Here is a 27599-nt window from a genome sequence, read left to right as displayed (position 1 = left end):
TCTGCGGGGTTTTGTCGGGATGCGTCTCAGAGCTGGGGCCAGGTGAGAGCCATCGCCGAGCTCGCTGACGAGCCCCGGGGGTGAGGCCGTGTTGGGATGCCCGTGGGGTGTCACTCACAGAGGAGGCGGGGCTGTGGGGGGCACTTCCCCTGGCACCCCGGGAGCACAGACCCACCCTCTGCCCCATTCCCAGCTCTCACTCCCCGGGAAGGAATCAGCCCCGGCAATTCCATTTATGCTCCTGAGGCTGCTTCTCTCTTTTTCATCCTTACCTGAGGACGTCCTTAGAGAGAGGAAGGGAGAGGGGGAGAGAGAAACATCGACGAGAGAGCCACGGGCCGGCTGCCTCCTGCCGGCCCCCGACTGCGGATGGAGCCCGCACCCCAGGCGTGCGCCCCGACCGGGAATCGAACCGGCGACCTCCTGCTGCACGGTCAGCACTCAACCACGGGACACACCAGCAGGGCAAGGAACTGAATTTTCAACACTTTATTGACTTTGAACGGACAGGTCCACGTGGAGCCCGTGGCGCGCAAATCCCCAGGCCTGGGACAGGAAAGGGAAACGTCGGGGAACGATCGGCTCGGGAAGCTGCTTCCCCGAAGCGACTCTCTCCCTCCTCAGGTGATTTCACTTTGAAAATGTCCCTTTAAGTTCCGACAGCTTCGAAAGACCAGAATGGGTTTGCTCAGAGCCGCGGTCACAGGACACGCTCGCCCGGGCTTGGCGAGCGCCGGCTGCCCACGTCGTTCTCGTTGCGACTTCAGCAGTTTAAGCCCATTGAGCGGCAGCGAACAAAACAAGGCCTTCAGGGTTTCTAAAATCCACGCCAGCTTCCGTTCAAACAGGCCGTGGGCGCGCCCGAGGGACAAGGGTGACATCCAGCGCCCGTTAGGGACGGCGTGAAATCCCGCTTTGCACGGCTCGGCCGACTTTCATCACGGGCGGCTGCTTTCCCATTTTCTTTGAAATAAGCTCAGTGCTTCCCCGGAGGGCAGAGCCTTGTGTTTTTCTCCTTCAACGGGACCAGCTTTTCTGGGGTTTGGGTGGACGGGTTACTAAGGATTCACAGCCATGGGGAAGGCGGCTCGGATCCCAAACGCCAGCCTGGACCTCGGTCCCTCTGAGACACATCTTCGTGGGGCGGGGGGCGGGCGGGAGACGGCCCAACGGGGGCCCAGCGCCCGGTCCTTTGTCAAGAAGAAAGAAGCCCTTTGAAACTGAGAGAGGTTTGGGGAAAAGTCGGAACTGAGCGTAAGTGCAGCACCTGCTGTTCTTAGAGCCTTTTATTTTTAAAATCCTCACCTGAGGGTATATTTTTCCTTCGGCTTTTCAGAGAGAGAGGAAGGGAGGGAGGGAGAGAGAAACATCGATGTGAGAGACACAGTGACTGGTTGCCTCCTGCATGGGCCCCAGCTGGGGCCAGGGATCCAGCCTGGAACCCAGGACCGGGAATTGAACCCTCGACCGTTCCACGCGGGGGCCGATGCTCTAACCACTGAGCCAGGCCGGCTTCTCCGGAGCAGCAGGGTTCAGGCGGAGGACCTCGGGGGAAACAAGGCCGCACTGTGGGACGGCCCAGCCCGGCCCAGCCCGGCCGCCCCGGAGGGCTGGCACGTGGCGGAGCCCGAGAGGCTCTGAAAAGCAACATTGTGGACGGGCCCGGGCGCCTCCCGTTCCTGCCCTTGGACGCCCGCGATCCAAAAGACCCATCGAGCTGAAAGGGAGGCTCTGACCCCCTTCCCGCCTGCCGCCCCCGCAGGCAGGTGAGCGGAAACAGCCCTCCCTCAGCAAATATTGACCGAGGGCTCGGGTGCCCAAGGCCCTGGGTTAGGTGTGGTTGAGCATTCGGTCCTGGGGTTTATTGCAAAGCAGGCTGACAGGGCAGGGCATTCAACAGAAACGTCCAGAAAATATTAACTGTGCGTCGGCTATGGGCCAGGCACTGTTGCAGGGTAGGACGTGGGACGAGGCGGCGACGTCCCCGGCACTGTGGTGCCTGCGTTCCAACCTCAGGGACGGCCGGTAAACCAGTAAATCAGTAAACAAGGTCACTGTTGGACGGCGGTCAGGACGTCTCCGGAGACAATGAAACAGGTGAAGAGACAGAAGGGATGTCCACGCGAGAGCGGCCTTCCGCCGGACGCCACAGCCCGCCTCTCCCATCTGGCGGCAGGTGAACTGTGTCCCAGGGGATTTTTTTTCACTCACTCAACCTGCGTTTACGGGGCACCGCCCAGGCGCCAGGCGTCGGAAAATATCAATGGATGAAATCGACAAGGGCCCCTGTTCTCGTGGAACCAATGGGAGTGAAGGAAGCTGGACAGTAACAAATACCTAATAAGCAAATTGAATGTTGGAAGCTGAACAAATGCAACGGGAACAAGAAAACGTGGGGCAGGAGGAATGGGATTGCAAGGCCAAGGCCAAGGGCTGGGGCAGAAGAGGGCAGGGCAGGGGCCGATAGGAGTGAGCCCCGCTGGGTGACATCTGAGCAAAGAGGCAACGGGCGGAGCCACGTGGGTGTCGGGAAGCGCGTCCCAAGGAGCCAGGGGCAGGAACTGTGAGGATGGCAACAAAGTTGCGTTCAGCCAGGGGCTTGGGGGTGCACCCCGCAGGCGGGGGTGAAGGGCAGCCAAACTGAGCTCGGCGCCCGGCGCAGGACCTCCTCCCGCTGAGCGGGGCACGTCGGCGCTCCGTGGTCTCCGTGAGCCACGTCGGCGCTCCGTGGTCTCCGTGAGCCACGTCGGCGCTCCGTGGTCCGCGTGAGCCACGCACCGAGAACCCCACGTCGAATTTCCTTGACTTCTTTTCCTTCCAGGGTCCTCCCCTCCGACCTCCTGCAGCTACTCGCTCCCGAGCCTGCGTTCCCGACCACGCCGGCGGTGTCCAGATCCGCCCACCTCTGAACGCTTAGACGGCGGGATCCCCCCCCGTCCCATCCCAGGTGACCACGGCCTTCTGTCCCCCTGCTCCCTTCACTGCCTCAGCTCCTTCCTTTGTGGACCCGTCATGGGTCCCTTCAAAGACCCTTAGAGTCCCCATAACCCTTCTGCAGTTGATGGCATTTTGTAAATCTCTCTTGGTCTCTCCCTCACAACAAGGCTCCCTTGTTTCTACCTGGATTACTGAGCTCAGCCGGTGGGGGGGACCCTGACCCCCTGGCCTAAGGAGTGAACGAATCTGCCCGATGCTAGAACCTCCGATCGATTCCCCTTGTGCCCTGTTGCCCTCCCCCAGGTCCAGGCCCCTCAGCCTTCTGGCCTGGATTTTGCGCGCCCCCCCCCCCCCGATGCTCAGCCCTCCCCACCGTCACACAGCTTCTCCCGAGGGGATAAACCGCCACGTCCTGCCAGCTCCCTCTCAACATCCCGAAAGCCCAACTCAGCCCCTCCTTGGCCCAGACCCCTTGATCCAAAATAAAGAAGTGACTTTTCTAATGTTTTGGGGCTGGAAGGCTCCGAAGGCCGCCCGTCTAAGGCCCATCAGTAGCCCCTCGGGCTTATGAAAGGCCCTGTGTGCAGCGGGGCCGGGCGCCGTTTGAAGGCGGGACGCCGGCTTCCTTCTTCCCGGAGCCTGGTGGGTTGGTGGGTTTAGGCGACACCTGAGAAAACAGAGTGGGCACTGTGCCCGCGTGCGGCGTGTGGATAAAGGGGCCGGAGGGGGAGCCGTGAACGCGCCTCAGTCGGGGACAGAACATTGGGCCTTTGTGTGCGCACAGCCGCGGCCGAGTCCAGAGCCCCACACAGGACCCCCTCCCCGCCGTCCCCGGCCGAGAAGCCAGGGGCCCGGGGGCCGTGTGTTTATCCTGGAGCAAGCGCTGAAGGGACTGTTGTCTGGAACTCAGGGAGCGTGGGCACCTTATCGACCCTTTTCTGCAGCGCCCCTGGGCAAGGTGGGGCGACCGGCCAGTGGGGGGGAGCCAGCCCGTCGCCCGTCCGTGTGGATAAAGCAATTCAGAGAAAACGCCACGAACGTGCCTGAATCGTGGCAACAGATCGCTGGGCCTCGACCCTGCGTGGGCGGGTGGGAGGGTGCAGGAGGGGTGGGGACACGTCTCTACTTGTTCCCAATGTCATGGCGAGGACCCACGGAGGAGCTGGCCAGATGGCCCTTTAAGGTGCCGGTGGACACAGGCCAGGCAGGTGGTGGCTGGAGGTGGTGGCGCGGGTGTGGTCAGCTTGGTAACAAAGGGGTCAGTGTCACAGGGCGGAGCGTGGGCTGGGTCCTGCGGGGAGAGAGGAGCCAAGGGCCAGGCAATAAATTGTTCAATGGCCACCGATTCCTCGCTCCCGGCACCCACTCCCCTTTGCAAGGAGACTCCGTCTTCCCTCCCTTGACCCACCGGAGACGGGGTCACCTTGTCCTTCCTCCCAGAAAGAGGGTCTTCTCCACCCCCGAATCCGGGCTGGACACGTGACTTGTTTCGGCCAACAGTGTCGGGAGGACCGGACATCGGGTTGGAGCCGAGGTCTGCAGAGGCTGGCGGGAGGTGGCCGCAGCAATGCCCCCGGGACCTCTCGACGCTGGAGGAGGCAGGAAGGAGCCTCCTGCGGAGCCCGTGGAGGGAGCCCGGCCCTGCCCTCACCTTCACCTGGGATCCTGGCCTCCGGATGTGACAGGACACGCTTCTGCTGGCAGAAGTCACCGAGTCTATGGAAATTTGTTATAGCCCCCCCCCCCCCCCGGAATCTCACACACTGGCCAGCAGACTCCCAGGCTTCAGGGTGGACGAGGGGTGGGCGGCCACACCGTGACTGGAGCAGGCGCTGGGGGGGGGGCAGATGCAACTCAACCAAACAAAACATGTGTGGAGAGAAAACCAGCGGACGTTTAGCCAACACGGAGCGTGCCGGGCGCTGTTCGAATGCTTCGACTTCATCCCCTCCACAGCCCTCTGAGGCAGACACTCATCCCCATCACCCAGGCGGGGAAACCGAGGCACAGAAGGGGTTCCTCAAAGAAGGCCACACGGCTGCTAAATGGGAGATCCGGGATCGGGACCCTGGCCATCTGGCGGTGGTAGGGCCTCTCCCAAGCGTGTCGAGTCCCGGCAGAGGCGAGCGGGAGACAGGCGGGGGACAGGCGGGGGACAGGCGGGGGACAGGCCGGGGACAGGCGGGGGACAGGCGGGGACAGGTGGGGGACAGGCGGGGGACAGGCGGGGACAGGCGGGGGACAGGCGGGGGACAGGCCGGGGACAGGCGGGGGACAGGCGGGGGACAGGCGGGGGACAGGCGGGGGGACAGGCGGGGGACAGGTGGGGACAGGCGGGGACAGCGTGAGCGGCTGTGGAGGGGGAGAGCCAGGGGCCAGCAGGAACGCTTCTCCTTCAGGCTGCCTGCGGGAAAGGGCAATCTTATCAACATCCCACGGAAATCTTCTTGTTGTTTTTAATCCTCACTGGAGGATATTTTTTCCATTGATTTTTAGAGAGAGTGGAAGGAAGGGAGGGGGGAGAGGGAGAGGGAGATTGGTTGCCTCCCTCGTGCACCCTGACCTGGCCTGGGGGTGGAGCCTGCCGCCCAGGTACATGCCCTTGACCGGGAATCGAACCCACCACCTTTCGGCGCACATGCTGATGCTCTAACCACCGAGCCACACGGGCCGGGGCTCAGGCTGGCATCACTGGGTGGGTTGGCTGCGCATCATTTTCCCTGCACCCCCGCCCACCCCTGCTCGGAAGTCACCGCCGAGTGACCAGAGGCACCTCGGGGCCATCGGAACATCCAGAAACCAGCACCGTCGGCCCCAAATGCAAGCGAGGCTGCTTTTTCCGCTTCCAAACCTCGGCCGCTGCCGGCCTGGCTCCCTCCAGGAAATCCTGTTTGTGCTATTTTGGGAGAATGGACAAGCTTTTGTTTTCAACCCCCCTGAGCCTTCCAGAAGCCTGACAGACGGTCCCAGACTCTCGCTGCGTTTCCAGCGCGGCCCCCGGGGCGCCCGGCCGTTCTCCCTACTGCGCGGGAGTTTCAGGACACTGTTGGTCACCAAATGTTCGCGGGAAGCTGCTGCCCGCGAAGGGCTGCGATAGGTGCCGGGACACGCGCCCGGACGGACGGACGCCCTGAGCGCCCTACATGCTCCCGAGCACGTGGGAGCCAGCGGGGCTGCGGGGAGGAGCAGGCGCTGTGCGGAGGGGGCTGCACCCGGTAACCCTGGGAGGCGCCCACCCTCGGAGCCTTTCTGCACAAGCAAGATCCCATCAAAAGAAGTGACCGCGGGAGCCTGAAAATGAAGAAAACGTCAAGGAAAGAACCCGGAGACCGTTTGCGTTGGTGAGAGGAGGGCTGTGTCTTAGCGGCAGCTCGGGCCCTGGGCTCAGTGGTTAGAGCGCCAGCCTGCTCACCTGAGGGTCGCGAGTTCGAGTTCCGATCAGGGCCCGGGCCGGGTTGCAGGCTCCTCCATCCCCAGCAGGGGGCGTGCAGGAGGCAGCCAACTGATGTTTCGCTCTCACGTCGATGTTTCCCTCTCTCCCCCTCCCTTCCTCTCTCTCTAAAAAAATCAATTAACAAAGCTTAAAAAAATAAAAATGTAAAAGTTTTAAAAAAAGATTCTGCCATTTTTCTACTTCTCTCTCTCTTTCTGTCCCACTTTAAAGTAAATTACAGGTATCACAGACCTTAAACTCTCAACACTTTGGCCTGTGTCTCCAAGAAGTAAAGACATTTCCCCCCATATCTACTGTTCCTTCATCGCTTGGAACTAAATTAATAATAATTCCCCCACTTTATCTAATACCCAGTCCCTATTCCATCCCCCGGCCTCCCTCAAGTCATCGTCCCACAGGATTCTGCACCTGGGTCTATCCGGGCAGACGTGGCAAAGGCGGCTTCTCACCCACTGAGGCTCGTTCTGGTCTGATTTTCGCCTGGGTGACAAGGACCTGTCCATGGGGGTCGACTGTGCCCGGAACCGACAGACCGCGCGAGCCACGCCGCCCGGAGCCTCAGCGCGGGGAAGGGACAGATTCTCCCGTTTCCCCTCGGCGCTCGGGTTCCCGGGAGGCCAGGCCGCGCACGGGCCTTGGCCCAGCCTGCGGCTGGGAAACCGGGCCCCTCGGTCCTGTTTCCTATTAGGAAGGGGGAGCCCACGCTAAGTGGTGCTTTCTTTCCCTGCCCCGTAAGAATCCAAACAAAATTCTTTGGTTATTGACTTTTTCTGTGGCTGAGCTCCCGAGGTCCACCGAACCCCTGCTCCAGGGCTCCAGGTGGCCGCTCCCCAAGCCCACTCTACCCAAGCACCGTGCTCAATGTGCACACACCCACGCACACCCATATGTGCACACCCATGTGTACACACGTGCACACACATGCACAATCGTGCACACACATGCATACACACGTGCACACAAACACACACACAGAATGCACAGGTCCCTCCATCAGGGATAAACGGAAACTCAGGCTCCCAGCACGTGCTCTCCCCCCTTCTCCCCCACTCAACCCCGTCCAAGTGCTCCCCAGCTTCTGATAAGCCCCCCACTCCCCCTCAGCTGTAGGAAGCTTGCGGCCGGCCGGCCAACCACTGCTTGGAAACAGCTGAGCTGGCATTCCCCAGCCGGCTGGCGCAGGAGAGGCCCAGCCTAGGGCAGGGGAGGCGCTCCCTCATCTCGTTACCTCCTGGGCTCCCCTCGGCTTCTGCCCCTCCCTGGGCCCCCTGCCCCCACCAGCCGCTGAAAACAAGAGAGAGAATGGTCAGCCCTTAGGTGCAACCAAAGTCCTGTGAAAGAAGACATATGGCCGGGGGTGAGGTGGAGGGAGGCAGGCTGGGGGGGGGAGGGAGGGGAGGGCAGGGGGAGGGTGTTTAAGAGAGGCCTGGGCCCAACAGAGGGAAAGAAACTCGAGTCTACGTTTTTTAATGGGGATTTGATTCAAAACAGTGAGGATCTTTTTATAAACCTGCCTGCAGAGCGCCACGCGGAGCGTGGCAGGGCAGGCGAGTGGGGCCCGGGCCTTACGGGGCTCTTCAGTCCGGCCTCAGCCGCGGGTATGTTGTTGAGTCATTTACCTCTTGTGGAGCAAATAACAGGGGGCAGCCCCCCTGGGGAGAAGGGCAGAGGCGGCCGGGAAACACGCGGGTCCAGTTCGGAAACCCGGCCACACAGCCCTCGAGTCCCAGCTGGGCAGGTTTCTCAGGGGGGCGTGGGCACCTTGGGGCGCAAAGCTCCGCTGCGGGGTCGGTAACACAGCTGGTCTCACACGCGTGTCTTCTCTGCCCTGACACCCATCACAGCCTTCCCGTGCCCGGGGCCATTTCAAAGTCCCCACCAAAAAGCACGAAAACGCATAAAACATGGCAGTAAGTAAACTGCAAAGAGGATGCTTGTCTGTGGTGTGACACGAAAGGAGGCGGCGGCCAGCGGTCCCGTTTGACTTCAGCCGGGAGCAGGCGCGTCCGGCGACTTTGCACGTGTTTTCAAGTGACTCAGGTAGTGCCCCGAATGTTGGTCTGGGGGTTAAACTAAATGTCAGTGCCCTGGCTGGCGTGGCTCAGTGGTTAGAGTGCCGGCCTGCGCCCCGTGGGTTGCAGGTTTGATCCCTCGCCCTGGTCATGGCACCGCGAGGGAGGCGACCAGCCGATGAATCGATGTCTCGCTCACATCAGTGTTTCTCTCTCTCTCTGTCTCTCTCCACCACCCTCCTTCCACTCTCACTAAAAATCAATGGAAAAAATATCCCCAGGCTTGAGGATTGACAAAAAAATAAAAATAAAAAAATAAAGTGCTGGTGAGCAGGCGAATTGGCAAGTTCGGAAACCACCGATGAGGAGGCCTGACCGTGCTCCCGGCAACTGCCGCCGACGGCCCCCTGCCCACGCCGGCCCGCACTCGGCTCTGCGGGGCCAGGTCGGGTCGTCAGAGGGGAAGACGACAGACGGCCCTGAGCAGAGGGGCCGGGGCCCTTGTGCAAAATTCAGCTCCGCCCATAGGATTCAGGGGCCTGGACAAAAAATAAATGTCTTCGAAGGTCAGCTCAGGAGCAGGCCACGTCCTGCTCCGTCCCGGCGAAATCTAAGCCGCGGCCACGAGCTCGTGTAAGCAGCCGGCTGACGCGAGCTTGCCCTGCAGAACTCTTGATCCTTGGGGCGTCGGTTTGCTCACCTTGTAAATGGGTACAAGTAACGCTGCAAACGTGGGTGTCGGGACTCGCACAGCGCCTGCTGAGTGGTAGCCGCTGCTTGGGTTGCTATTATTATTACTCTCAGGCTGCTGTTATTACTATCATTATTGTTTATATTATTATTACCATTATCACCATCATCAGAATTTACCACCCGGCCAGGCTTCTGGCCTCTCCTCTGTTACAATCTTAGCTGGCAGGAGCAGGGCCAGGTTTGGGGGAGTGTGCAGCTCCTCCAATTTCAGAGGGTGTTTTTAAAATTAAAATAAAAATACAAAATTGCAAATTAAAAAATTAGATCCAGGGCCTTCCAAGGAGTTGTTTGGGTGAGGAACCTGCAATTTAAGCTCCGTCACTGCCAAAGTAAACCCACCTGTTTGGATCTTGTACCAAACACACAAATGAAGTCCTTGGTTGTCTATTTCTTTCTTAATTAATCAATTAAGAGAATTAAACATGTCACTTCATTTCCTGCTCTGTGCCAAGCACAGCAGTGATTAAGACAAAGGCCCCGCTCTCATGGGAGAGGCTTCTGGGGGTGGGAGAGATGGGAAAGAAACACATGACCCCGTAAATAACACGGACAGTAAGGGGGAGAGATGGGAGGGGTGTGCCACTGGCACACAGCTCGGGGCAGATTCGGGGCTGAGATTTTCAGGATGAGAAAGAACAAGTCCTGTAGAGCTCTGCGGAAAGAACCTCCAGACAAAGGGAACAGGAAGGGAAGGGACAAGCATTGCGCTTTCGAGGAATAACGAGGCCAGTGGCCCGGAGTGAGGGACACGAGATGAACTCCAAGAGGTCGGTCGGCAGAGGTGATCAGGGAGACCCGGAAAGGAGTTTGGACTTGGTTTCAAGAGCCCGAGGAAGCCAGCGGGGGATTTTCAACAGGTCTTGAGACGACTTATGTTTCTGAAAGACTGTCTGGCTTCCGTGAGTAGAATGGATTATGGGGGAGAGGAGGCAAAGAGGAAAGGCAGTGAGGAGGCCCCTGCCTGCCTGCTGTCTTCTGGGGTCAACAGCTTGGAAGGCGGATCAGGTAGGGCTGGGACGCAGGAGTGGAGCAGTTCTAAGGGACCCCTCCAGCCCCCTCTGCCACATGGCCAGTTCATGAGGGTCAGTAGCTGGAACAGGCCCTCAGGTTCCTGCTTTGTTCTAGTGGAGCAAAGTAAAGAAAGAATATAAAGGGCTTGGCCAGGGGCCCTGTGGGAAGGGAGGCAATTTCAGGGAGCCAGCGTCAGCACTCCCTTCCTGGGCCAGGGCTTCCTGGGGAGGGTACCTGATTACACGCCTGTGGATGGGTTTTTGGCAGCAGGCAGGCCACTGTCAGAAGGGCTCTAGTCCCGCTCAGCCAGAGTTGGGCGGGAAGGAAGAGTTTGCCACAATGTGTTTTGCTTTCGTTTGGCACGGCGACCTTGAGAGGGGCCAAGGTTGTGGAATTAATTACAGCCAATTACCTTGCATATAATGCTCGGGTTCCAACCTGCTGAAAGCCTCTAGAAGTGGAGAAATTCACAGATGAGCAGTCAAGAAAAGGCTCCCTCCGCCCATCTCGCTGCCCAGCCTCCTAGGAGTTCACCCTTTAATACTCTCCTTTAAATAAGCACAGCCTCCCTAAAATTTTCCCCAAATAAGGATTACTGCAATTAACACAAGAAAAAAAAAAAAAGTTTCAGAGCTGCTTATGTTTAAATATTCCTCTATGCACTTCCACGTATCTTCATGTATTAACAGATGACCAATGTCCTCCAAAATTGACCTAAATCAATTAATAGTAATAGTAAATCAATTAATAGTAATAAACATTATAATCTGCAAATGATGATAAATCTGTTGTCTTCCTTTCCATCACTTTATCCATTTTTTAAAATATTCATGTCTTATTGCTTTGGCCTATTTAGCTGATCTAGAACATTAGACGGTGCATTATAAAGGACTGGGCATCCTTGTCTTGCTCGTGATTTTTGTTGTTGTTGTTAATCCTACCCGAGGATATTTTTTTTCCATTGATTTTCACAGAGAGTGGAAGGGAGGAGAGAAGGGGAAAGAGAGAAGAGAGAGAGCGAAACATCGATGTGAGAGAGACACACGGATTGGTTGCCCCCCACACACACCCTCACCTGGCTGGGAATTGAACCTGCAACCCAGGTACATGCCCTTGACTGGCAATCAAACCCTTGACCCTTTGGTGTGTGGGCTGAAGCCCTAACCACTGAGCCACGCCAGCCAGGGCTTATCATTTCATTTTTGCTTCATTTAAAGGCCTCATTTCCTCAAATCCTGTTGTAAAACCAAGAGAGGTGTTTTCTGCAATTCGCTTCTGTTTCCTGTAGCAACTTTTTCAAACGTCTGTGTTTCTTCTTGGGAGCAAAACTTCCCACCTTTCTTATTGCCGGATCATTTCATAAACCATCCGGGTTATCTTCTGGTGGCTTCCTTGGATGAGGAGACGTCTCCTGGAGCTCAGTGGCCGCTGGCTCTCTGGCCCCCCTCACAACGCACCCGCTTGCTGTTAGAAACCCAGGTTCGGGTCTGGAAGCCTGGGCCTTGGCCGTTAAGACCCGGCCTGGAAGCGAGTTCCCCGCGTCTGGCAGCTATTTCTTGGGAGGGGCTCTGCTGGCCGAGGAGGCAGCTTCCACTTCTGGTGCTGGGTTGCCTGACAATCCAAAGGGAAATTTATTCGTCGATAATTTGAAACAGTCTGAAGTCCTTCCAATGCCAGAGGGAGTGCAGCAAAAATCCACAGCCCCCGAGGGCAGCACTCCCACCGCTGATCCTGTCCCTGCTCTTCCTTTCCTTCCAACTCGACACCCCAGAAGTCAGTGACCACCACCCAGCCGCCGCCTCGGGCCAGGCTCCCTGCTGGGAAACTCGGAGCAGACTGGACAGGAAGGCGAGGTACTGACGCGGGGACGAGGTGTGAAGAGTCTGTGGTCGGGCCCAGCCTCTGTGCCGCTGGGGGTGCAGCTGGGGGTGCCGCCTACGCTCCGAACCTGCCCCACCGCTGACACCGGCCTGGGCAGGACGGGAGCCCCCGGCCGCCCCGCGGGCCCAGCAGCTCCGCCCGATGCCACGACTGCTGCAGTTCTCCTAAGTGAGAGGGGCAGGGCCGGTCCCCTGGGCTCGGCGTGCCTTCGGGTTTTGTTTCTTGATCACCGGGTGCAGCTCCCCCCGCCCCCAGTTGTTTGTATGTTTGTTTGCTGTGTGGCTAACGTGGTAAGAGAAGAGAAAAACCTGAATCAGCAGGGCCCGTTTCTGTCCACATGAGTCTCCAGCTGGTTCCTATTCTGGGATCGTGCCTGTCAGCAGAACCAGTTCTGATGGTTCCTTCCGCAGGCTAAGGGAGTGGTATTTTTTTCCACTAAAAAAAAAATCTCAAACAGAAGTCCCCACCCCTCAACCCCAGGACATCCAGAGTCCATATGCACACAGTCCAGGGTGGTCACCGGGTGTGTCCCCGGCAGCTCGGTCACATTTTGATTCCTGGTGAAGGGCACATACCTGGGTTACAGGTTTGACCCCTGGCCCTGGTCAGGGTGCATGCAGGAGGCAGCCAATTAATGCGTCTCTCTCACATCAATGTTTCTCTCTCTCTCCCCGCCCTTCCACTCTCTCTAAAAGCAATGGAAAAAATATCCTTGGGGAGGGACGGAGGGAGGGACGGAGGGAGGGAGGGAGGGAGGGAGGGAGGGAGGAAGGAAGGAAGGAAGGAAGGAAGGAAGGAAGGAAGGAAGGAAGGAAGGAAGGAAGGAAGGAAGGAAGGAAGGAAGGAAGGCCAGCCGCCCACAGGCCAGGAAACGGACTCACAGACACAGAACCTGCGGCACCGTGAGCTCGGCCTTCCCGCCTCCAGAGCTGTGAGATAACAAATCCCCGCCGTTGGAAGCTGCTACGTGCGTGCCCATTTGTTACAGCGGCAACGGGAAGCTCATACGCGGGGCATTCCGGCCGGAGCTGAGCCACGTTCCCTCAAGCCCACCGGCTGGGTCTCCACAGCACAGGGGCGATCCCCCCGGGGAGGGGTCCCCAGGGTCAGCTGCATCGGGTGACACAAGTACCACCCAGGGCTTTGGGGCCAGGATGCGTCCCATCGAACTCGCCAGCACGTGGCTGGTGCAGACACAGGGCCCTGTACCTACCAGCACAGTCCCGTGGCCAGAAAGCAGTCGTTTCCCCTTAAGCTGCAGTTTCAATCCATTTCACATTAGCCTTTACGAGAAAACATTCCCACCCTCCATCCCTCTGGTTTTCCACGCATGTGGCAAGGCTTTGGTCCAGGAAACGAAAAATAAAAGAATCACACTATTTCAGAACGCAAGAGAAATTAAGTCCAAATTTTCGCGGAATGTTAAAAGTTAAACACAACTCAAAACATGCTCGGGGTTCAGACTGGATTTCGAAACGCTCTCTGAGAAGGGAACCCCCACAGCAAAAGCCGACGACTCCTCTTTAGAAGATTCTCCCTGACTGTCGGGAAGGGGGCCCGAATCGAATGGTCAGCAGCGGCACACGGGAAGAGTGTTCCCGGTTTTCGGGGGAAGGTAAAAATATTGTTTTAAATCCAGGGTTGCTTCTTGATTCTCAGTAATCCCGGGGCGAGGCAGACACCACTGGGATAAAATTAACATCGGGGAAAACCGTGCGGACTGTGGAACCGAAGTGATTTGAAACAGGCCACAAGGTAGCCAGTGGGGGGAGATGGTGCCGCTCGGTTTCAAAGCGCAAAGAGAACGGACCGGTTTCACGCGGAGGCCTTTGGGGGGACACGGGGTCTGGGGTGCAGGCGAACGGGGCCCAGAAGCACCCGGAGGCGGAGTGGTCTGGGCTTGAACCTGACCCAGGGGCCACGGGAGTGTCGCTGAAGGATCTAAATCAGGAAAATGGCACGAACCGGTCTGTACACTGAAAACACGTCTCGGAGGAACAAATAGCATGAAAACAGCGGATTTTATGTGCACGGGGATCTAGCTCTTATAAAAGTTTAACGTCCTATAAATGCGGCATTACAAATCGGCGCGGGAAGGAGGGATTAGTCGTTGACGCTGGGACGGTCGGTCCGTTTTCCGGAAGAAAAACAAAGTTGGCCTCTCAACTTCATAAACCGAAATAAAACCCAGATGGGTTAAAGAAGTCAGCGCAGGAGAAGAGAGCTCTGGGGCGAGCGGGAACGCACAGAAGTAAATGAAGACGTACCTGGCTTCCGGGCGGGACAAAGCTGTGCAGGTTCTGAACGAGGAAGGACACCTGAGAGGCCGCCGGATGCGACTCTCACAGCCAAACCTCTGAAAGCCAGTTAATGCCCCAAACAAAACGTAAGGGACAACGTAACTGAGGGAGGATATTTGCGACGCTGAAGATGGACCAATATGCGCGTCCTTCCTATGTAAAGAGTCCTTAAAAACAAACGGGGAAAAACAGCAATCACTCTAACAGAACAAAAGACATTTGTATCAGAAGGGGAGGCGTTTGTCTAATAAACGTACAAAAACATTCACCTGTGTAGCGAAAGCTGCGTGACCCTACGTACAAACAGGACACTGTTTTTTAAAAGCTTATCAAACGTAGGAAGCGTTTTGTTTTCTTTTCATTAAAAAAGAAAACGTGTTGTTGAGGGTGCAGGAAAATGGGCACCTATGCCGGTGGGCTGCAAATTCTCTCTACGAGAAAACTGGGTAACAGCAGAAACCCTGAAAATGTTCTCGCCCTTTGGTCCAGTGATTCCACTTAGAGAAAGCCGTTCTCAGGAAATAATCACGGACGTAATTACATGTTCGCGCGGGTGAATTATTCTGCAGAATATTTGTGTTAAAGGCGCCCGTGCCCTTGACCGGGAATCGAACTCACGACCCTTCGGTGCTCGGGCCTATGGTATAACCGCAGAGCCACACCGGCCAGGGTTAGACACCCTTTTTTTAATGTCAAATCATAAGTCAAGACTGTTTTATAAAGACAGGGACCTCCCGAAGCCAGAGGCCGTGGCCCCGAGGGGTTAGGTTTTTATGAAGTAGACATAATTTGATTTAGGGATGAAAGTTCCGCTACTCTGGTGAATCCTTTCCAATTTTAAACAATTGCCTAAACGTGTTCAATGAAATTTAACTTAGCTGAGTCACTGTCGGAGAAAACCGCAGCAAGACTTCTGGAAGTCAGAAAAAAAAGGTCCCAGGACACTGAGTTCTGCCCGAGGATCTCGCCCGCCAGCCCACTGTCGCCTCTAGAATGGAACCGTGTCCACAGTGGCGATAGTGATGCTGATAATCATCATAACACTGCACGTTAGCGCATCTGAGTCCCCCACAGCCTCAGGCGCAGGAACCTTATTTTTCCTCAATGGCACCAATGAGGGAAATGAGAGCCCAGGGAGGGTGAGCGATTTTCCTGACGTCACACAGCTCGTCTCCGAGGCACAGTTGAGTCAGAACCTAGGTCTTCTAACCCCAGTCCTGCAATATTTTCCCCCAAATTGGAAAGCCAGCGAAAAACAAAGATGAACCAGGGAGCGAGGAGGGAGAAATGGATTCCCTGGGAGTATTGTGGGTTTCACATCAGGAGGGCTCACTGTTTCTTTCTGAGGCTTTTCCATCCTGGGGATGTTTTTGGTTTGGTTGTTTTTCTCCTGGTTTTAGCATGAACAGCCCCGTTCAGATACACCCAGACCTGACTCCTGGGAGCCCTGACCACCCTCCCCCTCAGTTCTGCCCTTTTCTCAGCTGCAGCCCGGGCCCAGGGCGCATTTTTGGGAATCCAGCCGGCCCGGGCGCTGTTATCCTCCCATCGCCGGGCGCGTTCCCTGGAAGTCCCGCCAAACCTCGGCGGGCCCACCGGCTGGAAGGGGCGCTGGGGGGGAGCAGCGGAGCACATTCCATCCTCAGGGGGCCCCGCTGCCGAGATGGCAGGGACAGGATGACCGAGGGCGGCTGCCTTTTTTTTTTTTTTATGTCTATTGATTTCAGAGAGAGAAACATCAATGATGAGAGTCATGGGTCAGCTGCCTCTGGGGCTCGGGCATGTGCCCTGAGCGGGAATCACATCGCGATCTCCTGGATCCCAGGTCGATGCTCAGCCGCTGAGCCTCACCGGGCCGGGCTGCTCCTCCCAGGGAAGTAGCACCTGGTCGCTGGGGACAGCCCCGTCCCTGTCCGCGCCTCTGACAGGCCAGCCGGCTGTGTCTTCCCGGACACATCTGTGAAGCGGGTTCGTCAGCGCAGGACGCAGGCGTCGGGTCTCAGACGAGATGGCGGGACCGGCAGAGCGCTCAGCCATCGGCTGCCTTTAGACAAAGCCTCGCATAAAGCCTCATGTGTTCCTGATTTGAGGTCTCGCTGCGTGGGGGGGGTCTGGTTTCCGTCTGCTCGGCCGGGAGGGCTGGGGGCAGGCAGGGAAGAGAGGGGATGGGCTGCAGTTACTAGGCCCGTGTGGGGAGCTCCTGGCCACAAACATCCAAGGGCCCTCTTTCCTCAAGAAAGAGAGCCCGGCCGGTGTGGGTCAGTGGTTGAGCATCGACCCGTGAACCTGGAGGTCACGGTGTGGTTCCCCGTCAGGGCACATGCCTGGGTTGCCGGCTTGCTCCCCAGTAGGGGGCGTGCAGGAGGCAGCAGACGGATGTCTCTCTCGTCGATGTTTCTCTCTCTCTGTCTCTCTTCCTCTCTCTGAAATCAACAAAAAAAGACATTTAAAAAATGTTTTCTTTATTGAGTTTTAGTAGCATGCCTCCTACGGGGGACCGAGCACAAACTGGGGAATGTGCCCTGACCGGGAATCGAACCGGCAACCTTTTGGTGCGCAGGATGACGCCCAACCAACGGAGCCACGCTGGCTAATCGCTCTTTTCTTTCCACTCCGTCCTTGAGTCCATGGAAAGTGACCGCACTGCACGGCCAGCTCGCCTCCCAGCACCACGGGCTCCTAGTGCCCCAATGACAGTCTTTCCTTAGGAAAAGTCGCCTCTTTCGTGGCTCTGGTGGTACATTTATTTTGGAAAAGTGAGGGAGTTCCTTACACACCCTCCCGAGCTCTGTTTTGAATTAGTGCCTCAGGCCTGCCTGCCAAACCTGCCAAGTATAAAGGGACTGGCGGCCGAGTGTGTAAATAACTTTTAGAATTCCACCGGTGGTGATTTGGAAATAAGAGGGGTTTTCTTTTTTTTTCTCTCCCCCCACTAGGGTTACTAAAGAATTTAACATTGTTTTAATTTGGAACACAAGTCGAGTCTATTAAAACCTCTTGTGCCCTGGATATAAAACGTGTACTTTACAACATCACAGAGCTTTACAGAATTAAGTATTCGATTTAATTAAGCAAGCAAATTTTTTTGGGGGGGGCCCCACCTAGGATGTGAAAACAGTTTATCAATTTTTTAAAAACTGTACTTTTATTGATTTCAAAGAGAGGAAGGGAGAGGGAGAGGTGGAAACATCCATCGGCTGCCTCCTGCACGCCCCCTACTGGGGATCAAGCCCGAGACCTGGGCATGTGCCCCGACCGGGAATCCAACTGGAGACCTCTCGGTTCCTGGGGCGACGCTCAACCACTGAGCCACACCAGCCGGGCACCTCTGGCACTTTTTAATGGGCTGACCTGGAAAAGGCTCAGATTGAGTTAAAGGAGCCATTTTTCTAAGCCAAATTCCTAAGTCACCTTCTCCAGACTTGAAACATAATTGCCCTGAGGGGGCGGGGGATGAGCTGACCAGAGGAGACAGAAGAGAAACGAATCCCGGCCTGAACCATCCAGGTCTCTGACCCACAATTTTTAGGGGAGCGGACAATTGCTTCTCCTGGGATCCGGGGAGGACCGAGATTTTCCATTTTCCTGCGACACAGGAAGGAAATTGAGACTTTGCGTTCTAGTTTGTTCATTTTGCTTCGGAATCTCTCTCTGGCTGCAAAACTCCAGTGGGGAGTCCTGGCCCCGGGCAGGAAGGGGCGACAGGGGAGGTTGGGGTGGAGCCCGAAGCTGCGCTGCCAACAATGTCCGCTTCTGGACCAGGAGCCGGGCCCTTTAGCACTGTTCTGTGTATTTGTCAGACTCATCCTTCCCCACGTCCAGAGTTCCCTGGCAGCCGCTGCCAGGAAGACAGCCCGGTCCGGCCTCTGGAAACTTCCTTTAAAACACTCAGGGTTCTACTTCAGTGTTAGACAGTCACGGGATTCCTGGCCTGGAATAAGCGCTGTTTTAAAAGATTCATATCACCCTCCCACCACCACCACCAGCTCTGCAACAAAATGTCTCACCCCGCGGGCCACCAGCTCTGCAACAAAGTGTCTCACCCCACCCGCCACCAGCTCTGCAACAAAGTGTCTCTGTAGCGAGGAAACAGTGCAGGTTCCTCCGCATGTTTGTGGAAGCGATTTAACCTGTGTGAACGACCTCATCTTGGAAAAACAGGCATAAACGTACCTGGGGGAGGCAGAGAGGCTCTTTCAGCGACTTCCCATACACTACCGACCGACCCGAACGCGGTGCGTTTTGTCATTCGCTCAGTCGTCCCAGTGAGCTGCTGCTGCGTAACAAGCAAGTCGGGAACATAGCCACTTAACATCGACTTGTTGCTCCCCTTGTTTATGCCCTAACTGGTTGATTCTTGTATGTGTCCTGACCCAGGATGGAACCTGAAACCCTGGCGGGATCAGGAGGACGCTCTAACTAGCTGAGCCCCCCGGCCAGGGTGATTGCAAGATCTTTAAAAAGGCCAGTTTGGACCAAGGGAAGAAGGGTGGAGGGAAATTATCAAGAAATGAGACTGGGCAGGGTTTGTCTTGTGCTCAAGTCATGCTGGGCCTTGGAAACCATGTTAAAGTTTCCGGGGGTTTGATCCCAAAGCGATGGACAGCCGATAAAGGGTTTTTAAAAGTTAAAAAATAAAAAGATTTATGAGTACTTTCCCTTTCTGTCCACTAGGTCATGTGGCAACCTGTCTGAATGAACCGAGGCCGCGTTTCCACGGGGGAATTAATCTGTGGAGGAGACCGTGCGGGCAATGCTAGCGGCCAAGGTGTCGCGCTGTGGTGGTCTTGACAACCCTGGGGCAAGGTCACAGAAATACCCGCACCCATTCCTGGGGACCAAAGGGGACAGAGTGTGGGAAAGTGTTTTTCCAGCGTATTAAATGCTATTCAAACCTGAGCTCCTATTACTATTCAAAGCTGGGACTCCGGGATTCCTCGCATAATTAGCTAATTGGTCTCACATTTCCCACCTTGGAATTTTTTGATTTTTTTTTTTTTAAAGAAAGTATTTGGCCCCCAAGGTTTTTTAAACTATTATGTTTCGTAGTGTTAATTTTTTCATTGTCTAGACAGCTGTGGAGTCAGACAGGATTATCCGTGTTTCACGACCAAAAGTCGACCTTCTAGCCGATGGAATTTACATATTAATGACCAAGGCGGCAGCTGTCCCGAGAAACCTTTAAAAGCAGAACCTTTTCCTATTTGCGCATTCCTGAAATTGGGGGGGGGGGGGGGAGGATACTTTGCATTTTTTAACACACACAAAAGACCTTTGAATAAAACCACAGAAGAGAAAGATGGATGAGTGTGGACCTCCGGGTGGGGGAATCTGAGCTCGGTCCCAAAGGACCTGTCCTCTGATGGGCGTCTCGAGGAATCAGAAGAATTCCGACTGTTTTGCTAAGGTGAGAAGGGACTCGGAGTCAGACAGCCACCGTTCCAGCTCGACAGAACCCAAGGACAGGAAGACATGCCTGTGAGAGCTGGGATGTAGGACCATGGTCAGGGTGACCTGTGCCATGTTCTGCTCCCTCCCACAGTCCCCCAAATGGGCCACTCCACTCCAGTTTGAACATCTCTGTTGACAGGGACTCACTGGCTTCCCAGTTGGAATAGCTCCTCCCTTCTCAGTAGCTTCTTTGTGGGCGTTTCTATCAACTGGCCCCAAATCTGGCCTTGGAAGCCCGCAGACTTTCCGCTGCCTCTCCGTGGTTAACTGGGAGTGCCCCTCAAAGTCAGGGGCCTGCTCCATGCCCAGCCGCAGGGCCCTGGCTGAGGGAGGACTGGGATGCCGGTGTGGAGAGCCTTCCCTCCAGCCTTCCCTCCAGCGGCAGTCAGCCCCGAGCAGAAACCCACGGGCGGCTCTGAACTCCTGATGCTCCAGAGCCAGGGGCCGAGGGAGGGGGGTCTCTGGTGTCCGTAACTAGCGGCTGGTTTCAGCCAGCATCGCCCCATGGTGAGACCTGAGCTCCTACAAAAGGGGCATTGTGTGGGCTCCGGGAAGCCATTACCCATGTTTATCCTGAAGGCAGTGTCCTGTGTCCTGTGGCAGGGAGCCGGGAGTCATGGGCAGACGTGACCATCTGGGAGGCGGGGGTGGGGGGTGCACAGTACGGCCCAAGTTCCAGACCCTTCCACCGCCAGCCACTCAGGGGATGTGAGAAGGGGAGAGACGAGGGCCTGAGACAGCTTCCTTCGGCCCCGTTAGCAAGGACAACACCAGAGTTGGGTGTCTGGCGGACGCAGGGACTTCGCGGCAATGGGTCAGAAGCGGGCAGTGTAACCGCCCCACGGCTCGCTCACCAGGGGGCGTTGCTGAGGCCCTCAGAGGGCTCCGTGCCTCAGGAAAGCCCTGGCACAGACTCAGTTTACCCTCAAATCACGGAGCTGTGCCAAGATTAACATGGACATCCCACCCATACCCAGAGTGGCCCTGAGAGGGGAGAGCGAGCACTGCAAAGGCCAGGTGGCCAGTCCTGCTTGTCGGTGCCCTGGGCTCACACAGGAGGGTGGCCGCATTCAAGCATAAGTAGGACGCCAGGAGAGTCAGGGTCAGGGTGTGTGACAGAGTCCACGAGCCAGATCTCTGAGGCCATCTCCCTTCTTTCCCTCCCCTGTAGGAGGCCGGGGTCCCTGAGCTTGGGCCATTGCTGCCACCTGACACCAGCCAGTTCGCCTCTCTGTGGCCGTTTTCTCAGTGCTGGAATTCAGGTGACAAGACCGGGCAAAGTTTTCCCTAATCCCTCAAGGGTCCCTCTCCCCCTCCCTCTCCCTCTCCCTCTCCCTCTCTCTCCCTCCCCTCCCCCCCCTCTCTCTCTCCCTCCCCTCCCCCCCCCTCTCTCTCACACATACACACACACACACACACACAGAGCACTGTTGGGATGTTTCCTTTGTTTTCACCCAGGAAGAGAGAATAAACCACTGAGAGGACCTTTGGTCCCTGCGACATAAAGCGTGTAATTTACCGACTCAAATGCGCGCCTTCCAGCCACAGAGCCGTGTCAGATGGAAGTCAACAGACTGGCTGAGACGAGGTGTGGGAGGTCATCCCCAAAGGGGCCAGCCAGATCCCGAGCTCGGTCTCCACACTGTCCCCCACCCCAGGCCGGCCTGGCAGGGGGGCCCAGTCCACGAGCCAGGAGGGAGCAGATGGTGCGGAGAGGGCACCCCTCTCCGGAAGGACATAAATATTAGATGGTTGCTCTCTGAGTAAGCTGAGAATCCTGAAGATGGAATTGGCTTGCGTGGAAAGTGGGTGAAGGAACAGACTTAGCCTCACACGGTATAGCCGCGTCCACTGCCTGGTTTGACGCTGTGCTGCTCTTATCGTTGACACTACTAGGTGGGCACTATTTTAGTAGCTTTCTGTGGAACCCATAATTATTGCAAGATATAGAGTGGGGGTTTTAAAAGGTGAAGGGTTTCACCCGCCCGTGTGGCTTGGCAGAAACTGGTTTTATGGGACTTAAAGGTTCGCAGAGCGTGGTGGCCGGGGCTCCTCATCTCGGGCGGGGAGCGTGTTCCACAGCTCCATTTCTCTCTCTTTTTTCAATGTTAAGCCAGAGAGCCATATATTTTCCTGACAATGTGGGACAGAAAAAGGCGGCAGTACCTGGTGTTAACTCTCAGGTCACATCCGCAAGGTAAACAAGGCATAAATTAACCAGTTACAACTGCGCGAAGGCCTCTGACAGCTCTGCATTTCCCTGGGAAACGCTCCCAGCTGCGACCCCCGACCTGAGGTGCGCAGCTGAAGGAGGCCTGAGTTTGATTTTAATGGGTGGCGTCTTCGTGCTCCCAAGGGCCCCTGCCCGTCTCTCAAACAAGCCACTTTAAAAGTCCCTGAGAGGAGGAGGTACGCCTGGGCATCCCCAGGGCCTTCTCACGACTGCTTGTCAATTAGAAATTGGCTCGGCCGGGCATGGCTCAGCGGTTGAGTGTCGACCTAGGGTCCAGGAGATCAGGGTTCGATTCCAGGTCAGGGCACAGGCCCGGGTTGTGGGCTCGATCAATGACTCTCTCATCGTTGATGTTTCTAACTCTCTCTCTCTCTCTCCTTTCCTCTCTCTGAAATCAATAAAGGTATATTTAAAAAATTAAAAAAAAAAAGAAATCAGCTCTTTATACATGGGACAGACCCCTGAGGACTGAGCCAGGAGAGCACCACAGTTAGAAGCTTCCATTCAGCAAGAGCCCTGGTCCACCAGACAGGGGACAGGTGAGGGGCGGGATGGGGACAGATGAGGGCAGGGGAGCCTACAGCTTGTTCTTGTAAATAAAGTTTTTGTTTTGTTACTCCTCACCTGAGGATTTTTTTTTTTTTTTGCCATTGCTTTTCAGACTGGAAGGGGGGGGAGAAACATCGATGTGAAAGAGACACATTGATTGGTTGCCTCCTGCATGAGCCCTGACTGGGGCCAGGGATCAAATCTGCAACCCAGGTACGTGCCCTTGACAGAGAATTGAACCTGTGACCCTTCGGTGCGTGGGCCACTGCTCTAACCACTGAGCCACACTGGCCAGGGCTCATCTCTCCCTCTTAACACTGTGCTCTCCTGGTGACAGTGCTGGGCTTCACTCTCTGTTAGAGCCGTGGGCAAACCTGTCAACTTCCTTAGAGTGAGGTACAAATCTCTGGAGGGCCCAGACCATGTCTAAGTCACCCTGTGGTATCTGACACACTCACAAGTGGCCGGTGACCAGCATATGTACATGTTGAACAGAGGGAGGCAGACACACCACGGCTTTGAACTGTAAAGCAGAAGTGGGGACGCTCTTTTTCCATTCCTCCCCTGCAGCCACTGAGACCAGTTCTCCTTCTAAAAATAATCACGATGGCCTGTGGAAGGGAGATTTCCCTGGGCCCATAAAACCCCGCCATTGACATTCATATCCAGGCTCCACTTCTTTCCACAACTCATTATAGTTTTTTCCATTCTTTACTCCCGGCTAATGGAAAATGGATTTAAAAATAGGCCCGTGTATTACAGGAAACTTCTTGGTTCTAGAAAAAGCAGGCGGGAGGCTTCAAAGGAAGTGGATAGGGTCGCCGCCATCCCTGGTGTTTGAAAGTGAATCTTCGGTTGCAATGCGTTGTGCTTGGCTGCCCCCTAGTGGCCAGTCTAGGGTGATGATGTCCACAGTCTGGTCCCATTCAAGCGGGGCAGAGGAGGCAGGGGAGGGGGAGAGGGGAGAGGGGAGGGGGGTGGGGGAAAAAGGAGAAAGGAGAGAGGAGAGGGGAGAGGAGGGGGAGAGGGGAGGGGGAGAGGGGAGGGGGAGAGAGGAGAGGGGAGAGAGGAGGGGGAGAGGGGAGGAGGAGAGAGGAGAGGGGAGGGGGAGAGAGGAGGGGGAGAGGGGAGGGAATGGCTTTGAGGAAATAACCTTCTTGGGAAATGTCTCCCGGGGCTGTCTGCACAGGAAATATGTACAAAGGGGGGAGGAGGAGGGAAAATGTGGAACAGATCTGGTTTCTTCCCAACTGACCGATCCCCAGGAATGTTTTCTATTGTTTTTTCCTCACTCGGCGCAGAAGGTGGGGGTTTTCCCTTCTCTCTTTCCTCTGTAACCTGCCTTTATTTTCCTGCAAAGCCTTTTTGTGTGTGTGTCAATCCTCACCCAAGGATATTTTTTCCATTGATTTTTTAGAGAGTGGAAGGGAAGAAGGGAGGAGGAAAGAGAGAGCCACATTGATTGGCTGCCTCCTGTGCACCCCGACCTTGACCGGAATTGAATCTGCAACCCTTCAGTCCTCCTGCCAAAGCTCTAACCACTGAGACACACTGGCCAGGGCCAAAGTGATTTGATTTTAAAAATCAATAATCAAAGTAAGAGTGCCGAGAACCTTCTGGAACAATGCCTTCTTTCTCTGCTCTGGTGTCATTAACACCTGCAGTATTCAGTGATGGTTCTCAACCATTCTCCCAATGTCACCTCATACATGTCACCCACCACCCAACTGGCTGTCCCAACACACCTCCCCTCCGGCCCTTTCTTCCCCAATTCACATTCTGCTGTCCCCATGGCATTCAAAATAATGACGGTATTTCTGTCCCAAACTTCCTAACTCTGGGCCACCTGATCTCTGTCTGTCTCCCTAAACACATCCTATGTTCCAGAACCTTCTGGCTCCTTCATCTGTGCTCCTGATGTTATCACGTCCTCGCTCACACCCACCTGCCACAGCTCTACACCATCCCTGTGACTTCAAGCACAAGCCTCCTTCCCTGCTGGTGTCTGAGAGTCACAAGCCAGGAAAATGTTTCATGTCTTCACTACCCAGTGCCCAGAACTGGATTAGACATGGAGGGGTGTTCAGTAAACATTTCTGCAACAATTGAACCAATGTCAGGAGTAAAGTCACTTCTAAGATACTTTCTGGAACAACATTGTATCTTCCACTGCTGGGCCTGACAGATTTCAATCATTCCGGGCGAGCAGCGCCCTCTTGTGGCTGAAGACTGACAGTGTGTCATTCTTAACAAAAGGGCTGACTCAGTGGGGAGAAAGGGAGAGATGGGTTCAATTATGGAGTTCTGAGGTTTCCTGCCCGGAGGCTTTCTGCCCCCCTAACTACAGAGAGGGGCACAAGGAAGTCATTCCAATCGTACACCTGAGGGCGACGCTCATGGCTCAGAAGAAGTCAGGATGACAACCAGATGACGGGAGCTGTGGAGACATCCCTCCCGCGTCAGAGTAAAAGAAACTTCAGAGGCACAAAAGCAACCGCTGATGAACATCACACATTGTGCAAACCTGCCCCCCACCCCTGCCCTTCCTGGCTTGGTTGTGGGCATTACCTAGGATCTATTTCCAAAATGAAAAATTCAGCTGTCATCCTCCATGTCCTATCAGCCACCAAGCCTAGCATCCTCCGCCTCCTACATCTCTCTCTCCCACCAGCTGACCGTATGACAGCCACACAATGGCCTCAGCTGTACAATGGGCACAATACCCACTGACCATTGTATTGTATCGTATCAGTTGAACATTATGTCATTATATTATATAATGCATCATCAGGGTTGAATATCATTCACATACACCACGCCATTAGGGCTGAACATTAGATATATCACATATCCTGGTGCCCGCTGCTGCTAGAAGACACAAACGTGTACTTCTTTATTTCCCCTGCCCACACCTCCCTGACACTCAGGCCCCTCCCTAACTCTCTAAACATATTGCTCAGACACATCCAATTCCAGCGGCGCTGTTACTCACGGTTCCCCGAACGCGTGCTGGGACTGCATGCTCAGGTCTCCGTGCACATCAGTGGCTCTCCAAATGTGGTCCTTAGGGTGACAGTAGCAGCAGCAGCATCCCCTGGGAACTTAATAGAGACAGAAATTCTCAGGCCCCACCCCACACCCACAGAATCAGAAATTCAGAAACTCGGGGTGGGGCTCAGGGTTCCATGTTCCCACGAGCCCTCCAGGTGATTCTGAAGCTTGGCTAATTTTGAGAACGACGGTGTGTATCTTCTCTGCTTTCTCATTACACCTGTTGAGCAAACTCTTATGCACCCCTCAAAGCCCTCCTGGTGGAAGCCCCTCCTGGCTCCCATGGCCCGAGATAGGGTGATTCACACTGACCTCTATCTGCACTAACGCTGTACCTGGATCATACTTCTTTCTATAGGTATTCTTAGGACACTGTGCTATAACTATTTGCTGGGCAGGCTCTCTCCCCTACTAGGCTAAACGTGTAGCATGATCTGACTCTGCATTTTCAGGCCCCTAGCAGGGTTCACCACCATCTGTGTCCAGAACTGTCTCTTCTTCCCAAACTGACTGTCTCCATTAAAGACTAATTCCCTGTTCCCACCCCCAGCCCTGGGAACCCCCATTCTACTGTGAATCTAACCACTCTGGGTCTCTCATACGAATGGAATCATACAGCTTTGTCCTTCAGTGTCTGGCTTCTTTCACTGATGACAATGCCCGCCAGGCTCATCTGTGTTGTAGAATATGTCAGAAATGTGCCAGAATTCCCTTTTTAAAAAAATGGATTTCAGAGAGAGGAAGATAGACAGACACATCAATGAGGAGAATCACTGATCGGCTGCTGATAGACGATGCATCAGCCGGGGATCGAACCTACAACTCAGGTACTGGGAACTGGACCCATGGGGCTCGGGGTGGGTGGGCTGATGCTCTAACCACTGAGCCACACCGGCCTGGGGAAGTGCCCACATTTATCACGTGTGGTACTTCTGCCCTGCCCTGTGTGGGCTTGGACCCAGCACTCTTGCCCGCCCACCAGTTTCCATTAAGAACCCCACCCAGACCTACATCACCCCAACTTTAGGGGAAGGGCTGTGGTCCTTGGGAGTTTGCATCATCCTGCTCCATGGGGCCCCTCTCCCCCACTCCTCCCCCACTCCTGTTTCCGTCTCTGCCTATTCTGGGGGGAACCAGGGTGGGGTTCAAGGTCTCTCTCTAATCCTGGGGAGCAATTCAGCCCTTTCCAGTCCTACCGCCAAACTTAGGTGCCCAAGCCCCCCACAGTGCTCAGCAGAGCAGGGAAGGTTGCAGAGAACATGGCCCACCCTCCTCCACAGGACACCGGGACTAGTCATGTTTCTTCTGTTGTATGTTTGTGTTTCACTTATTTAATTTTCCCAACTAGCTCAAGAGGAAAGCATTTGCAAAACCATGTTATTGATGAGAGCCTGAGGCTCAGAGACACTAAGAAACCGCATGAGGTCACACAGGGAGCACTGGGTCACCTTCCTCTTGCTCTCTCTGACTCAAGTCTAAACTAGGCAGTGCTGCCCACGACGTATCCCCCATGTCCCCGTGCCCCCCGTGGGTGATCTGACCATGGAGTCCTCTCCCCGTCGGTTTCTGACCTTTGCTTCCTGGTCACCCAGTTTTTTCAAATTCCTGAGGATGACAGCAAGTTGTTAAGAGAAAATTGATAATTTTAAACGCTTTAGAATAACAAAACTAAGAGCTTGGAAGATCCCTTGGAAGGCTCCATGTCCGAGCTCACGTGACACCAAGGAAACACTACAGTACTTCCTGCAGACGGCCCGCGGGGGCCTGGGCACCCCGTTCCCACAGAGGGCCACGTGACCGTTGTCGGGCTCTCGGATTAGAGGGTGGGGTCTGCCACCCTTCACTCAGGCTCCAGCAGACACTGGGAAGTTGGCCTTGACCCCTCTCACCCTGTCCTCACAGGCACTGGAGTGAGTGGCTCCACGGTGACATGAGCCCATGTGTAGCCTCCTCCCCGCCCACTCACA

At 55.6% G+C, this 27599-nt stretch overlaps 1 long non-coding RNA gene across 4 annotated transcripts in view; it reads right to left on the bottom strand.

The window, feature by feature from the left end:
* LOC107529686 (uncharacterized) overlaps positions 1-25882 on the bottom strand; it is a 40866-nt gene extending 14984 nt beyond the window's left edge. For 2 of the 4 annotated variants that reach the window (XR_015716228.1, XR_001602469.2), the window contains exons 1-2: positions 25574-25882; positions 14316-14515 (exon numbers count right to left, since the gene is read on the bottom strand). This is a non-coding gene — a long non-coding RNA (uncharacterized LOC107529686). Of the gene's footprint in view, positions 1-474; positions 1221-14315; positions 14516-25573 lie in introns of those variants that run through there. The other 2 variants (XR_001602468.2, XR_015716227.1) reach the window with 2 other exon arrangements.
* Positions 25883-27599: the final 1717 nt, after the last annotated feature.

This window comes from Miniopterus natalensis, chromosome 20 (assembly GCF_054644295.1).
Source record: "Miniopterus natalensis isolate mMinNat1 chromosome 20, mMinNat1.hap1, whole genome shotgun sequence".
Taxonomy (NCBI): Eukaryota; Metazoa; Chordata; class Mammalia; order Chiroptera; family Miniopteridae; genus Miniopterus; species Miniopterus natalensis.
The sequence above is the reverse complement of the archived record's forward strand: the minus strand, read 5'-3'. Positions and strand labels throughout refer to the sequence as shown.